Source organism: Bos taurus, chromosome 2 (assembly GCF_002263795.3).
Source record: "Bos taurus isolate L1 Dominette 01449 registration number 42190680 breed Hereford chromosome 2, ARS-UCD2.0, whole genome shotgun sequence".
In the NCBI taxonomy this organism is placed as follows: Eukaryota; Metazoa; Chordata; class Mammalia; order Artiodactyla; family Bovidae; genus Bos; species Bos taurus.
The window spans coordinates 32,838,349-32,851,728 of NC_037329.1; the positions used below are offsets into that span (position 1 = coordinate 32,838,349).

The 13,380-nt window shown below is 38.1% G+C and overlaps 1 long non-coding RNA gene across 3 annotated transcripts in view; it reads left to right on the plus strand.

Moving 5' to 3' along the window:
- Nucleotides 1-10,788, plus strand: part of LOC107131350 (uncharacterized) — a 37,296-nt gene extending 26,508 nt beyond the window's left edge. For all 3 annotated transcript variants that reach the window (XR_009491562.1, XR_009491561.1, XR_003030424.2), the window contains exons 3-4: nucleotides 8,626-8,690; nucleotides 10,491-10,788. This is a non-coding gene — a long non-coding RNA (uncharacterized lncRNA). The remainder of the gene's footprint in view (nucleotides 1-8,625; nucleotides 8,691-10,490) is intronic.
- The last annotated feature ends 2,592 nt before the right edge of the window (nucleotides 10,789-13,380 follow it).

Consider the following 13,380-nt stretch of genomic DNA (forward strand, 5'->3'; position numbering starts at 1 on the left):
AGGTTAGGGACCTGCTTCTAAGATGGTTTGTTAACATGGCTGCCAAGCTGATTCTGGCTTTTGGTTCCTCTGCCTGTTGACCTCTCCATGAGACACCTGGGCTTCCCCACAGCATGTTGGGTGGGTGTCAAGAACAAGTGTCCCAAGAAAATTGGAAAATGAAACCTGCTGGTGACATTTACACCAGGCTCCATGGATCAAATATTTATAGAGTCCAAGAGGAGGGAATGTAGACTACGTTTATCAATAAGTGGCATCTCAAAGAATCTGGGGAGCAAGTTTCCATAGGAGTTGAAGCAAATATAAAATTTAGGAAGTATGAGTCATGAATTTGGTGGCTTGGATGATGACATAGAATTTAATAGAGATACCTGAGGCCTAGAACTGCAGTGATACGGAGTTTGTCCTGATGCACAAAGAGGATCGATTCATGCACTGTTTTGAAGCTACCAGACACATCCATTTGTTCAGTGATCATGTAAAGAAATGCATGTGATTTTTTCCTGTTAATTGAAAAAGGTCCTGACCATTCGATGCATTCAAGAAAAAATTTTCAAGTTTTAGGTTTTTGGTTGAAGCGATTAAACAGACCCACTTCTGGGGAAAGGGAATGTAAAACCCCACAGTTGTAAGGGGACCTTACACATATATGCCTTGTATTCACAGCAGCAAAATTGTGCCATAACAATACGGCTGATTGCTCACTCAGAATGACCAGAGGCTGTAGAATGATTAAATAGATAAGCTTCTGTTTTTAAAATGCTTTAAAATGCTTCCAATTTATGGAATTGGTCAAATTTGCTTAATCTACACATGGACAAAAACACAGACAATTAAGCTTTGATAGTCATAGTTCTGATATTGGGGCGGCTTATAAAAATTGTAGGATATCTTCAGGAATAGAACTGATTGTGAGTAATACTGAAGTCTGTTTGATCTTTAGTTCATATTACCAGGAGAAAGGAAAGAAAAGGGAGGGAATTACCTTTCCCTGAGTGCCAGGCACTGGATTGAGTGCTTTTGATCTGTGATCTCATTTATCCTTCAAACAACTCTCTGTGGCAGTTATTATCAACCCTCTTTTTACAACTGAAGAAAGTGAGGCTCAGATCCTAAGTAACTTGCCCCAAGTGACACAAAGTAGTTTTCACAGATAGGATTTGAACTCATGGCTGTTTGATTACAAAGCCCTTGTACTTTCCAGTGTATTAAACTGCCTCTGGAATCAGAAGGCTGTCCACAGAAAAAACTTGAGAACTTGGTTGGTGTTCACCTTGGTATTAAAGGAAGAGTTGTGGGATTGTAGAGTGTTAAAAATGTTGCCCATTTTTAAACTTATCATTGAATTGATAAGTGTAGCCCGTTGAAGCTAATATATAATTTTACATTGCATGCCTTTTAGGATCATAAACAGTACTTCTACAAGAAAGCATACAAACATGAGTCGACAAACTGTCATTTTCACATTATCTTTGGGAGAAGCATAAAATCATGCTTTGAATGGACTTGCTTTACCTGAAACAGGCTTGATCATCAGGTTTGTTGGAATCTCCACTGCAAAAATAGGCCAGTGGGGAGGAAAAGGAAGCTGGGAGAGAAAACGACGAAGATCAAGGGCTGGGTGAAATGATCTGATTTTAGTGGCAGCTCCAGAGAAAGGAAACAACAGTCTAGTATTACAATTTCCAGAGAAACCTGGTGAACCTGAGATAGTGTAGGCTCAACTCATTCATTATCCAGTTGGAAAGAAATTAAGGTAATGGCCATGCAGCCAGTTTGGGAGAAGCATTGTGTTTGGGCATTGTCAGTCATCAGGAGAGGGAACCAAGCCATTGGATGGAGGCAAGGGACAGAGTCCAGCCTTTCCTACTCTGACAAAAGATAGGAAGGCAACCAAAGACTCGAGTATGTGGGCTGACGTTAAGGCCTGAACTTTAATTCTGGAAGATAATTGGAGCTCTGAATAGTAAACTTAAGGCCGATGCCTAGGCACACAGACTAGGGAACGTGACGGCCTTAGAGAAAAGCTGTATATAATATGACAAATACATGAGTGCTTAGTATGTAATGCAGGCTCATCACATACCATAAAATTAATTCCAGCTTCTAATGGCTGATGAATCTGAGCTCACGTAATATTCTGCCTCCCTTGCTCTGGATTAATTTAAGAATTTAAGACTTAAGGTTATAGTACAGATTGGGCTGGAAAAGGTAGCAACTGAATAGACAGAGTAGTAAATATTAACTTTCATCTAATCATTGCTTCATTCTTCATTCACTAAGCAATATTTATTCCAGGCTTTTAAAGTGTACAGTGAATTCCATTATTATATAATATTTAAAAAGTAATTGCTATTATTCAGTCACTAAGTCACGTCTAACTCTTCATGATCCCATGAACGGCAGCACGCCAGGCTTTCCTGTCCTTCACTATCTTCTAGAGTTGGCTCAAATTCATGTGCATTGAGTCAGTGATGCCATCCATCTCATCTTCTGTCGCCCCCTTCTCCTCCTGCCTTCAATCTTTCCCAGCATCATAGTCTTTTCCAATGAGTTGGCTCTTCACATCAGGTGGCCAAAGTATTGGAACTTCAACTTCAGTCCTTCCAATAAATATTCAGGGTTGATTTCTTTTAGGATTGACTGGTTTGCTCTCCTTGCTGTCCAAGGGACTTTCAAGAGTCTTCATAATCCAGCATCACAATTCAAAAGCATCAATTCTTTGGCATTCAACCTTCTTTATGGTCCAATTCTCACATATGTACATGACTGCTGGAAAAACCATCGTTTTGACTATATGGACCTTTGTCAGCAAAGTGATGTCTGTGCTTTTTAATATGCTGTTTAGGTTGGTCATAGCTTTTCTTCCAAGGAGCTAGCATCTTTCAATTCCATGGCTGCATTGACCATCTGCAGTGATTTTGGACCCCAAGAAAATAAAGTTGTCCATGTTTCCACTTTTTCCCCATCTTTTTGCCATGAAATGATGGGACAAGATGCCATGATCTTAGTGTTTTGAATATTTAGTTTTAAGCGAGCTTTTTCACTCTCCTCTTTGACCCTCATCAAGAGGCTCTTTAAAAAATTAGACTAGTAAATATTACAATATTGCTTATGTAAACCATACATATGAGCTTCTCAGGTGGCACTAGCGGTAAAGAATCCCCCTGACAATGCAGGAGACGCAAGAGAAGTGGGTTTGATTCTTGGGTCTGGAAAAATCCCTGGAGTAGGAAATGGTGCCCAACTCTAGTATTCTTGCCTGGAAAATTCCACGGGCAGAGGAGTTCAGCAGGCTATATATGGGGCTGCAAAGAGTCAGACACAACCGAACAAGCACACACCCAAGCCATACATAATTACTTTATTTGATTTAATACTTATTTCTAATCATTCAGCAAGAATATAGTCAGTAAGTGCCTATTATGCACTAATTCTTGTACTTAACTAAGAAATCTTATCCTTTCTGATAGCTTTTTCCATCAGTAATTCCTTATCTGTCCTGTATATTCAGTTTCCCTTAAAATTCTCTTTTCTTCCCTCAGCATGAAAATATGTTCAATTGTCTGTGAAACAAAAGAATCCTCTTTTAATCCTTATCAAACATTAAAATAATGCCCAGTATGTGCTGGACACAGTTCTAAATCTTTTATATAAGTAACACATAACAGCCTTATGGAGTAGGTATTATTTCTGTGTTTTATGGATAGAGACCCTGAGGCAGAGAAAAGTCAAATGAATTGTTAAAGATTACACAGATAGTGAGAAGTTGAGCAAGAATTTAAACCCAAGCTATCTGGCTATACTCTGTGCTTTTCCTGCTAAGTCAAACTCCTCTGCTGGACTCCTCTTTACCTTTTACCCGACTCTTCTCACTTTTCCTGAAGGAGCTGTCTGCGCTATCAGATTTCACTTTCTACCTGTATTCCACTCACTTTCTGTACCTCTCCAGACTGGTTTGGGCCTGCTGCCTCCTAGGTTCTTGGCTGCTTGCTCAGTGAATAACTTCTGTATCCTAAGTTGCCTCCTCACCTACTATCTGTCGGGAATCCCTGAGAATGGGAGCTCGGCACTACTGGCATGGCCTGGATCATAGGAAAGAGTCCCAGTTGTTCCAGTGCCAAGATCTAAGCTGACTAGCTCCACAATGCTCTGGTTTCTTCTACAACTTAAGACTCAGATGCAGAGCCGAGCGGCAGTGACTGCCCTGAAGGGCTGTGTAGCAGGAGACGGAGCGTGGGATAGGAGAAGATCCAGAAGATGAATTTCTCTTTTTTTCCCCCCTTCCATTAGATTATCCCACACTATGGGTGGTTCCATATGGCTTATCCAGACACCAAGCAGCTGGCCAGCTGGATTTCTCAAAAATCTGTAGACTGTTTATAATGCACTCTGTATTTGCTTTCTTTCTTGCCTGCTTCGTATCCTTTTTTTCCCTCAGTCTTGCTGCCTTGGGATTGTACCTCCCAATGATGCAATTAAGTTTGGGCTCTAATTTCTATCAATCTCCAGGACACTAGACTTCTTCTACTGCAGAGGCTTATATCCTCACTTCTCCAGTGAAACTGTCTTCACTGAGGTTACCAGTGATCTCATTACTAAATTGCATGAGCATTTTGCAGTTCTTATTTTATCTGAACTCTGCACTGCATTTACCCATTTTGACCATTTCTTCCCAGTACTTCATGATAATTTGATCCCCTGGTTCTCTTTTCACCTAGTCAGTGTTGCCTTTTGTATTATTTGTGCACCGTTTCCTTGTTAGAGTTATTCAGGATTCTTCCTTTGGCTCTTATTTTTTTACCCTTCATTAGTTAGTACATCTACTCTCATGGTTTCAACTACCTGTAGTTTATTAGGTCTAAATCCATTTGTTTAGCACAAATCTTCCTCCTGAACTCCAGACCCTGACTTTCTATCCCCATCTGAATATCCTATAAACATATGCCTCTTGTCATGTGCAAAACTAAACTCATACCCTCAAGCCTATGTCTGTGTTGGCTATCTTTCCTTTATATTTCAAGATCTACTTTCCTCCCATAAGCACCTGCTTTGTGCTCTGGAAGGTGGACCTACTTGGACAGCCACAATTGCTTTCTTGCTCTCCAGCTTCTGGTTGAGCTGCCACTTGACAAGCACAAGTAGGGCATGAGAGAGAAGGAGACAAAAATCTGGCTACTTACGGCTTCAGCATCCTCCCTGAGGGATCAACACGAGCTGGCTGCATCCGTTGATATAGGGTCACAGTTCTTGTCAGGCAGCCCTCTGCACAGTTCCTTTAATTTCTCTTTATTAATACATTATAGGTTCTATCACATTACATTGTAGTTATTACCTTCTCTGTCTCTCCCATAAAAAAATAAAATTTTGCCCTATGACCAAATTGACAGTTCTTTTGGATAACTAAGACTAGTATGTGGAAACAATTAATTATTAGGAATTAATAAAATAATAGATTTGTCAACAGTTCAAGAAATTGACCTTGTAGTATATGGAATTTTCTATGCTATCAGAGGTCAGCAGGATTTTATAAACTCAAAAATAGTATTACTGGGACGACCCAGAGGGATGGTATGGGGAGGGAGGAGGGAGGAGGGTTTAGGATGGGGAGCACATGTATACCTGTGATGGATTCATTTTGATATTTGGCAAAACTTAAGTTTAAAAACAAAATAAAATTAAAAAAAAATAGTATTATGTTTTTGAGTCTTTAACCTCCATTTAGCAGCTTGTAAATAAATCCCACACAATCAAAACTCAAAACAAAACTCCTAAAAAGAAATAGCAATAGCAGCAAAAAACAAAAACACAACATCATCAACCTTTTCTTTTTCCAGTGCCTGCACTGTTACTTAAAAATAAGTGAAATTGACATTCTTGGTATTCATTCTAAGCAAAGAGATGACTGGCTATTTCCAAGGTTGACTTAAATGTCATTCAGAGTTCTCTCTGCAGGTATTGAACTAACCTGACCTATGGCTTTGGTTTTAAAAGATTATGGAAATTGGGGATGTTAGGGTATGTATTTGTGTGTGTGTATGGGGTTGGGGGCGGGGGAGTGGGTAAAAAGGGAGAAGCCACAGACTCTGTTCTAGAACCATCAAGATTAGAAGTAAAAATTCCACTAAGGCAGAGAGTTTTTGTGTTACAGTATGTTGCAAACCACCTTACCATTTAAAAGCCAATTAACATTAGCCCTGCAGTATAGCTTAACTTCTGCACATACTGTTTTCTACAAAGTACCAAAGAATTTTTCCTGTCCATATAGTAGGAGTGAGCTGGTTTTAGGAAACAATCACTCCTCTTCAGAATTGTCACTGATATACTCATTATGATAAGTGAGTATGACACACACATATTATCTTTCTATTTTAATTGTACAATTCTGTGCCTCTGCACTTACCAGTGTTGCCTACTAAGGCCTGATGTTTGTGATAGCTCATCAATGAAGTGAAATATTTAAACATGTTGAAAATAAATGAAGTGATACTTATTAATCTTTGGTGCAGCATGGAATACAATGTGAAGAAACATCAGTGAAGGATAATAGCTGACTTTTTAAATAGAATATTTGTATTAATATCTCTGAACTGTCAGCCATGTTCTTCCGACTGTTTGCTTTAAAGTTCTTCCAAGTTTTTTAATTGTGGACTCCTTAAGCCTGTATCTGGTTCACTTGAATGGTTTCTACATGCCAATGATATATTCTGACCATATTACCTGCCACATACATACTACCTTTATCCTGGATAATTCACAAATGTAATTTCCAAAAGCCCCAAGTCCCTCATTTAGATCTTATGTCATACTGACAGAGGCCATTTGTATGAGTACCAGCCTTATGAACTTTATGATCATCAGGATTAAAGACAGGAACTGAGATGGAGTAATTATTAGCAGTTGGGCATAGTGAATCAGTGTAGAGTTGTGAACATGCTTTTCAAGTTATTTTAAATGAGTAAAAAATAGAGTGAATATATAATTAGAAAGTAAGAGTTACTCATTTATTTATTGAACTAATGCATGGAGTGTACCTCTTATGACAGATGTAAGTCCTGTATTGGGAAGCGATAATGAAAAATTTCAACAATTGGAGAATTTAGTGTGGGATAGATCAAACTGGTGCTGGAAATGATCAAAATCTGAAGACTTACAGCACTTGGGCATTTGTGAATGATCAAAAAGAAATCTCTAATTGATGGTATGAGTCAGTCATCTTAACATACGGTGAGAGATAGCCAGTTGGTATAGTGATTTCGTGTGTGTGTGTGAGATAGAGGATAAAGGAGGAACTGGTACAGTGAAATAGTTGAAGTGGATTGAGTTCAAGTAGGAATGACTGTGCAGAGAAGGCAATGGCGCCCCACTCCAGTACTCTTGCCTGGGAAATCCCGTGGATGGAGGATCCTGGTAGGCTGCAGTCCATGGGGCCCCTAAGAGTCAGACACAACTGAGCGACTTCACTTTCACTTTTCACTTTCATGCATTGGAGAAGGAAATGGCAACCCACTCCAGTGTTCTTGCCTGGAGAATCCCAGGGACGGGGAAGCCTGGTGGGCTGCCATCTATGGGGTCGCACAGAGTAGGACACGACTGATGCAACTTAGCAGCAGCAGCAGGAATGACTGTGAGTTCTACTGCAGAGCCCAATATAGAGCCTCTCTGGACCCATTAATTTTATGAGACAGCCTTAAGTTGGTGGAAGATAGATTAAAGCCAGAAGTCTAACTTGTTTAATTGCAAATGAAAATATGGAGTTTGTTTTTATTCATTCGAGGAGCAAACCATTTGAAAAAGTATTTTTTTCAATGCCTATTATTTAGATTTCTGAATTTTGTTTCTTATATTTTTCTTTATACTTGCTAGTGATTTTCCTCAAACTAATCATGATTTGGTCAAATATGATGACACACATTGCTAATTTTTACCACAGAGGATGACACTGACAAGTGATTGAGAACAGAAATCTTGCAGAAGGGGTCACAACAGATCTTGAGACCTGGACTGCCTTCAGAAATTTTCACTCATAACTACAGAGCCTTTCTGCAGATATACTCACTCTGTGTTCTTTTTTCCATGTTGACTTCAAAGTTTGGTGTGGTAAGATTCATATTATAAAGGCCTAGGTATCCAGGCTGTCCTCCTAGATGTTATTTTCCAGGTAACTCTTAGAGTGTTTCTTTTACCTTTTCTGCTCAGCCTCACGAGTATACAACAGCTCTTTGTAGTGTCTTGTTGTGTCTGTTTTCTACACATATCCATCTTGATAGAACTGTGTTGTGATAAGTGGTACTTCAGTCTGGTAGACCGACTACATTCCAGTGATTCAATCTTGCCCTTCACTGTGAAGAATGTAACACCTCTCCTTCAAACACATTGCAGATTCAAGAGCACCAAGGTTGGGATACCAGAATTCCAACTGTAGAGCATCATTTTGGCATGTGTATGTCATGTGTATGTGTGTGTGTTTTTGTGGGTAAGAGAGAGAAAGAGAAAGAGCCAGAGACCGAAAACTAGAGAGGGCAGTGTCCCTAATATCTTTTGTAAGACAGAATAGAAATAATTTTAAAAATATACTCAGAATATATTCGATGACTAATGACATACTTTCTCATCAAATTGCAGATCCATATTTCACTTGCAGGAATAGACACACTATTTCCTTTTGGCATAGACAAAGGCTCTTTCAGGTAGGACATTATTTTACCTTGCAATCATACAACGTCAAGCAGGAGTCATTGTTTTAAAGGAACTGAACCTTCTGCCACTTCAACAACCCTTAAGTGCTGGCCGTTAACTCATTTTTCTTTTCCTTTGATATGACTGTGACAAGAAGCAAATTCATAGAAGTGGAATTATCTGTGATGGTGGGTCATTGGATAGCTGACCCTGGAAAAATTAATGCAATAAGTGAGTGGTAGTAGTCACTACAATCAGACCTGTGCCAGAGTTGCAATTAGGAACATAGATTTTTGTCTGAAACTAACTTGTATATTCCAGATACAGAGGTTGTTTTAAAGATTATTTGTTAGATTTGTTGTTGTTGTCACTGTTTGTTGTTTGTTTATACTGAAATTTATGGTTTCAGAACTTTCAAGAATGAAATTCTAGTTTAGGCAACCAAGAGACAAGGACTGTGTGTGTGTGTGTGTGTACACATGTGTGCTTGCATGCATGTTTTCATGTGTGTGTGTCTTTAATGCAATAATGATTTCAGTAAGGCTCAAAGTGGAGGGATTCCTTTCTAGGGACAAGTACTTGGCTACCTCAGCATTTATTTTGCATGGTGTTGGAATGCTTGGTGTAATTTCTCCAAGATAGTGTATTTATTTTTCTAATGCTATTCTTATGAAAGAGAGTGAGTTTCTACTTTCAGACCCTTTGCCTCCTCCACTTTGGATTTTTTGCCTAAACCCGTTTTGTTCATACTCTGCAACCTCCCTGCTCCCACCGATGTAAAAATATGCTGTGTACCCCTTTCTTCAGCTTCTGTATACTTATGTTTGCTCTACTTAAGACTGAAATTCTTCACTTTACTTTCTCAACTGACTTTGTGTTTCTTTTCCTTAAATGCTAGTGGGTCTCGAATATTCTGAACCACAAGAATGAACCTATAAGAATTTAGTCAGTCAGTGGGCCAATTCAGTCAAATATTTGTTCGATTTGCTTATTATCTCCACCTAATTGATGAGTTGGCTAAATCTACTTGATTGATAATTTTGCTGAAGATCTTATGTATATATAATATCTTATGTCTTATACCATGTATATGTGTGTGTGTGTGTGTATACATAAATATGTATATCTAATATATGTTTGTATTTATTGGTTTTCACTTACACATTCAGCCTGTCATTCAATCCACATTCACTAGTGCATCAAAAACACAAAACTAGTTAAGACATGATCTTGCTATTGAACAACTTAAACTCTTAACGGCAAGTTGGTTTTCCTGACAAGCTCCTATTGGCTAATAATAGTAGTTATAATAGCTAATATTTCCTGACCATTATTTATGTGCCTGGCATTGTACTAAGTGTTTTATATGCATTATCTCATTTGATATTTATGGCATGCTCATAAGACATGAATTACTTGGCTTTATTTTAAGATCATGGAGCTGAGGTCCAGAGAAATTGAGTAATCCATACTAAGTCAAGTAGCTACTGAGCGGTAGGGCCAGGAGTTGAACTAAGGCAGCCTAAGCCCTGGCAGCTAACCCTTAGTCACTATATCCACATTCCTTAGGAGGACAGGCCAGGGTGGCATGTGTGTAATTCTTTGCCATAGCACCTGGCCATTTAGAGCCTTTCACATGCATGTTGATCCTGACAAAAGAGAAATAGGTGCATAGGGTACTGAGTGTCAGGGATAAATAGGCTACTTGAGATTAAATATTTTCTAAATGACATTTCTAGTATGCAGATAATTAATAATATATTCTTTCAAATTTTACATACTTCTAATTTTTTTACTTTATTATTTTACAGATGTGAAGTTTCTATCCACTATGAAACACAAATATTTAATCCTGACATATACAGAAACCAAGCAAGAATAAAACTTTAATTTCTAAGAGTATGAAATGGTTTGTAGAAATATTTCCTAACTGTATTTTAACACTTGAGATTTCATTCCCACAGTTTTCCTTTTCCCTTAGGAATTTTATCTTCAAATTCATATAATGTTATTGTAACGTTCCAATGGCATCTGATGTTTTTGTTCCCTACAATATGTATGTGAATATGTGAAAATATACATATAGTAAAAAGTATCATTAAAGGATAATGAGCCATATTTCAAATTTGCCTTTCTCTTGTTTATCTTAAATGAGGTTTTTTTGTTTTGTTTTCTTTAAAGAAAGGACAGAATCTGAGTCCAGATTATTCATAGCAATCTGAAGGCAACATTTTGCCTTTGGTGATTGCCTGGTTTTCTTTTTTTTATTATTATTATTTAAAATTTTTTTTATTACTATTTTTTTTAATTTTTTAATTTTATTTTTAAACTTTACAATATTGTATTAGTTTTGCCAAATATCAAAATGAATCCACCACAGGTATACCCGCGTTCCCCATCATGAACTCTCCTCCCTCCCTATACCATCCCTCTGGGTCGTCCCAGTGCACCCGCCCCAAGCATCCAGTATCGTGCATCGAACCTGGACTGGCGACTCGTTTCATACATGATATTATACATGTTTCAATGCCATTCTCCAAAATCTTCCCACCCTCTCCCTCTCCAACAGAGTCCATAAGACTGTTCTATACATCAGTGTCTCTTTTGCTGTCTCGTACACAGGGTTATTGTTACCATCTTTCTAAATTCCATATGTATGCGTTAGTATACTGTATTGGTGTTTTTCTTTCTGGTTTACTTCACTCTGTATAATAGGCTCCAGTTTTATCCATCTCATTAGAACTGATTTAAATGTATTCTTTTTAATGGCTGAGTAATACTCCATTGTGTATATGTACCACAGCTTTCTTATCCATTCATCTGCTGATGGGCATCTAGGTTGCTTCCATGTCCTGGCTATTATAAACAGTGCTGCGATGAACATTGGGGTACACGTGTCTCTTTCCCTTCTGGTTTCCTCAGTGTGTATGCCCAGCGGTGGGATTGCTGGATCATAAGGCAGTTCTATTTCGTTTTTTAAGGAATCTCCACACTGTTCTCCATAGTGGTTGTACTAGTTTGCATTCCCACCAACAGTGTAAGAGGGTTCCCTTTTCTCCACACCCTCTCCAGCATTTATTGCTTGTAGACTTTTGGATCGCAGCCATTCTGACTGGTGTGAAATGGTACCTCATAGTGGTTTTGATTTGCATTTCTCTGATAATGAGTGATGTTGAGCATCTTTTCATGTGTTTGTTAGCCATCTGTATGTCTTCTTTGGAGAAATGTCTATTTAGTTCTTTGGCCCATTTTTTTGATTGGGTCATTTATTTTTCTGGAGTTGAGCTGTAGGAGTTGCTTGTATATTTTTGAGATTAGTTGTTTGTCAGTTGCTTCATTTGCTATTATTTTCTCTCATTCTGAAGGCTGCCTTTTCACCTTGCTAATAGTTTCCTTTGATGTGCAGAAGCTTTTAAGTTTAATTAGGTCCCATTTGTTTATTTTTGCTTTTATTTCCAGTATTCTGGGAGGTGGGTCATGGAGGATCCTGCTGTGATGTATGTCGGAGAGTGTTTTGCCTATGTTCTCCTCTAGGAGTTTTGTAGTTTCTTTTGTTACATTTAGATCTTTAATCCATTTTGAGTTTATTTTTGTGTATGGTGTTAGAAAGTGTTCTAGTTTCATTCTTTTACAAGTGGTTGACCAGATTTCCCAGCACCACTTGTTAAAGAGATTGTCTTTAATCTATTGTATATTCTTGCCTCCTTTGTCAAAGATAAGGTGTCCATATGTGTGTGGATTTATCTCTGGGCTTTCTATTTTGTTCCATTGATCTATATTTCTGTCTTTGTGCCAGTACCATACTGTCTTGATAACTGTGGCTTTGTAGTAGAGCCTGAAGTCAGGTAGGTTGATTCCTTCAGTTCCATTCTTCTTTGTCGAGATAGCTTTGGCTATTCGAGGTTTTTTGTATTTCCATACAAATTGTGAAAAATTGAAAGCATTTCCTCTAAAGTCAGGAACAAGACAAGGGTGCCCCCTTTCTCCATTACTATTCAACATAGTTTTGGAAGTTTTGGCCACAGCAATCAGAGCAGAAAAAGAAATAAAAGGAATCCAAATTGGAAAAGAAGAAGTAAAACTCTCACTATTTGCAGATGACATGATCCTCTACTTAGAAAACCCTAAAGACTCCACCAGAAAATTTCTAGAACTAATCAATGATTATAGTAAAGTTGCAGGATATAAAATCAACACACAGAAATCCCTTGCATTCCTATACACTAATAATGAGAAAACAGAAAGAGAAATTAAGGAAACAATTCCATTCACCATTGCAACGGAAAGAATAAAATACTTAGGAATATATCTACCTAAAGAAACTAAAGACCTATATATAGAAAACTATAAAACACTGGTGAAAGAAATCAAAGAGGACACTAATAGATGGAGAAATATACCATGTTCATGGATTGGAAGAATCAATATAGTGAAAATGAGTATACTACCCAAAGCAGTTTATAGATTCAATGCAACCCCTATCAAGCTACCAACAGTATTCTTCACAGAGCTAGAACAAATAATTTCACAATTTGTATGGGAATACAAAAAACCTCGAATAGCCAAAGCTATCTTGAGAAAGAAGAATGGTTTTCTTTAAGATAGTGCACATACATACTCTTGGCTTCCCAGGTGCTGCTAGTGGTAAAGAACCCACCTGCCAATGCAGGAGAGGGAAGAGGCATGAATTCGATCCCTGGG